Consider the following 3,712-nt stretch of genomic DNA (forward strand, 5'->3'; position numbering starts at 1 on the left):
TGTACTTCCATCTGACGGTCCAACGATCTGCACTGAAATAATGAAATCAATTAGGCTTCCAATCCCACAAAACCCTACAGGGCAAAACTTTGACCAACCCAAGGCTGCCTACCTGAGGTAAGATCGAATTGCTCCCAGCCACCCAATAAAAAGAGAGAGCAATTGCCACTCTATATGGATGGCCGTTTACATTTCGCCAGGATATGGGCTTAAGAAAACCAACTTCACTTCCACTAAAATGTGTTTCCTTGCCACTGGAATCCTTGAAAGTTATGTTGGGTGCTGGAAAACACTGATTGTGAGCTGTGCAGTTTGTAGAGTTACTGGCTATTCTGTGGGCCCTTCACAATGACATTGTCTCATTTTGAGGTCCTTGCACTTACGCTTCTCTTTGCTCCCAGCAGCAGTGGTGGCAGCGGTGCTCCAGGGACCGGTGGTCAACAAGACAAAACCAGTTCTCCCAGAAACTGGGGAGTAAAAGACTCCGGTGATACAGGCCCAGTTAGCCAGGGGGCTGCCGTACTAGGAAGCCCCATGCCCTCAGTTGAGTGCGGACTGAATTTCTAGCAATTCCTGTCCTTATATTGTTGCAACAATTTTATAGTTCAGAAAAATTACTTATGTAAATTTTTATTAATGCCATTCTTCAATAATTTCTACATTCTGTGGGACCACTCTTTTTTGGAGTGAGCACTAATATGAATTTCTTCTAGTCAGTTGGCCCGATACCATCTTTCAAATTGTTAACAGTGATGTGTGAGTTATCCAGCATTGTATGTGCTTATTAAATCATCTCAACTGGTATTCTATCACCTTTTATAGTCCTATTTTTCGTCACTTCATTCAGTGCAACTTGGACTTATTCCTTCAATACCCTCAGGTTTTCAGGAGGACATTCTACCTCCTGAAATGGTGGAACATCAGCCAGTTCTTTTCCGTACAGTGACTGAATTCCTATAGAGAACCTTTGTGATTTCTGATGTGGATGAACATCTTTGAGGGTAGGAAAATGTCATTACCTTTGGGTCCCTGATATCTAACTGTAGGCAAAGAGAAACCAAAAACCAAACCAAATTCACTACCGTGAGTTGATTTGGACTCATAGTGACCTTGTGGGACAGAGTAGGACGTCCTCTGTGAGTTTCTGGGGCTGTGAATCTGTATGGGAGCAGAAAGCCTCATCTTTCTCGCACAGAAGGACTGGTGGCTTTGACATGCTGACCTTGAGGACAGCACACCAATGTATAACCCACTGTAACAGGCTCAGAGAAGCACCGTTGTCAGTGGTCAGGCCTGGGGATATTTTCATGCAGGCCGATTATCATGGTGTCTCCCTCGTTTAACACCTGTGAAATAATTTAAGGAAGCAGGGTCCGGCAGAGGTCTTTGCCAATACTACAAGGAGTTTTTAGCTGGGTTAGTCTTGCAGAGTTGTGTTGAATGGAGTTGGGTATTCAGGCCATTATATCACCCATACTGGTCAGTTAAGTTCTAAGCATCTCATTTCAACGTGAACAATCTTAGAAGAAACATTGCTGTTAGCTTTTCGTTGCTAGTTCTCACCCACAGGCAAGATATATGCCTCGGTTTTAAAGTGTGGTACAGCACAGTGTTACAAAAGACATTGTATGATGCTTGTTAGATGCTCTTCATTTTCCGGGTGTGACCAAAGCTGGTTCACATTTTCCCCCTGAAAGGAGCCTAGTAACCATGGGGTGGATTTGCCCTTGCAACTAGCAATGTCCACATTCCCCATGACAACAAACAACCAAGAAGATGAATGCGTCCAGAAATCAACGCAGGGTGTGGACACATGCTCATAAAATATATGCAATCTGAGGAGCTTCCGAAGCCATTCTTTTCTGTAGCGGGTCTCCTGGTGGATTAGGGTTATTCTGGGGGCTTATCACCCCTCTTGTCTGCCCAGATATAAGAGCTTGTTGAAGAAAATAATGTCTTAAAATAGACCAGCTGTTCTGGCTGTATAGAAGGAAGAAGACACCAAAAAGTGAGAGCAATAAATGCTTATGTGACAGTGTCCCAATGCAGAGATCATAAGCAATTCCCTCCATCCAAAACCCCTGGGGATGGAATCATATAGCGCTAGACTGATTGCCGGGGCAACATATGTCTGTACTTTGAACTTTGGCTTTTGGAAGGAAGAAGAGGAGTCTTATTCACCATTATAGTCTCAGCACTGAGCAAAATGGATACCCCAGGGGATTTAGTATGTGTTTTGTATTCTTACCCAGGCTTCAAACCGGTTCACTCTGATTTGACCCCCTAGTGATAATTTGCATTTCCACATAGAATGGGAGTGGAATAAACCCATCAGAGGCCTTACTTGCCATCCACATAACTCAGAATGGGGTGGGTGGGGTGGGCTGTGTAACCCTCTTGTCTCCCGCCTGCCATTGCGGGGGTTGGCTTTCTTCTTCTTCTCTCAGTCGAACAGTGGGAGAAGAGAAATCCATTATCTCCCTCATGCCAACCACTACATTCTCATCAGAATCAGAGTGGCCAAATCATTACTTCTGGTCAGAGGCAGGAAGAAAACCACTTTCTTTTTATCCAATGCCAGGTGAGTACTCAGGACCTGACGGAGAAAGATAATCATTAAATGTCTATTCAAGGCATGATTAAAGCCCTTGAATACTTGCAAAGGGTTTTCTTGGGATTACATATGGTATTTTTACGTACATGAAGAACCGCACCTAGCTTGATGTAGAAAGGCCCAGCCTTCCCAACTTTCCCTTGCTCACATACCACAGACTCACCGCAAGCACACAGTCGTGTTCAGAAAATATCTTAGGAATGGGATTACACCCTGCAGAATAGAAACAGGTTCCAGACAGGGAATGTGTCCGACCGTCACAAAAACTTCTGTCAGAACACGAGACCAGCCTCAGGGGAGGCTCATCTCCGACCCCTCCGATCCCTGACTGTTTGCTGGGGTCTCCGTACTTCCCTGGCTTCCTCCTGCTTTCACTTGCAATGCCCGTGAAGAAAGTGGAGAATTCCTGGGCCTTGACTTCGTCCTTGCCGAGGAGAGGCAACACCTGAGGTGGGGTGGGGGGTGGTGGTTGATAGAACCCAGCTGCCCTGCCTCGAGTCCAGACAGCCTCGACGGTGATTGACACTGGCCCTCCATCTCCCTCATTTGTCCCCTCAGTCCCAGGGATCAGGCTGAAGCTGCTTCCTGCGATCTTTTGCCAGAGATCTCATTCTTGCTTCCCTCATTCCCTTATCAATTCGCTGGGAACATTTTCCTCATAAATTGCTTGTACAGTGAATCCTCGTTTATCGCGGTTAATCGGTTCTAGACCCTACCGTGATAAATGAAATTCCGCGAAGTAGGATTCCTTATTTGTAAATCAAATATTTTCGTAGTTAGAGCATAGAGGACACGAAAAAACACCCTTTAGTCACCATTACACTCGTATCACCCAATTTATTAAACGAAAAAGGGAAAATACAGTAAAACATTTTGGACGTTACAATTATCATTTATTATTTATTATATTATTTACGGCATCTAGTTTACAGTATTACATATTTCACATACAGTATTATTATACATAGTTCTTACAAATACTGTAATCAATAGCCTATGAAATGACTTAAGGGATGTACTCTACAGGTGGGTCGCCGTCTTTTTCCTCTGAAGGAGCGGGTGTAGACAGTGGGTGCTGTTACGCAAAAACCGCGATAG

The 3,712-nt window shown here is 44.5% G+C and overlaps 1 pseudogene; it reads right to left on the reverse strand.

The window, feature by feature from the left end:
- LOC101639235 overlaps window positions 1-536 on the reverse strand; it is a 6,297-nt pseudogene extending 5,761 nt beyond the window's left edge.
- Window positions 537-3,712: the final 3,176 nt, after the last annotated feature.

The sequence above is a fragment of the Echinops telfairi genome, unplaced genomic scaffold (assembly GCF_000313985.2).
Source record: "Echinops telfairi isolate 266 unplaced genomic scaffold, ASM31398v2 ScPeMD7_1713;HRSCAF=2227, whole genome shotgun sequence".
In the NCBI taxonomy this organism is placed as follows: domain Eukaryota; kingdom Metazoa; phylum Chordata; class Mammalia; order Afrosoricida; family Tenrecidae; genus Echinops; species Echinops telfairi.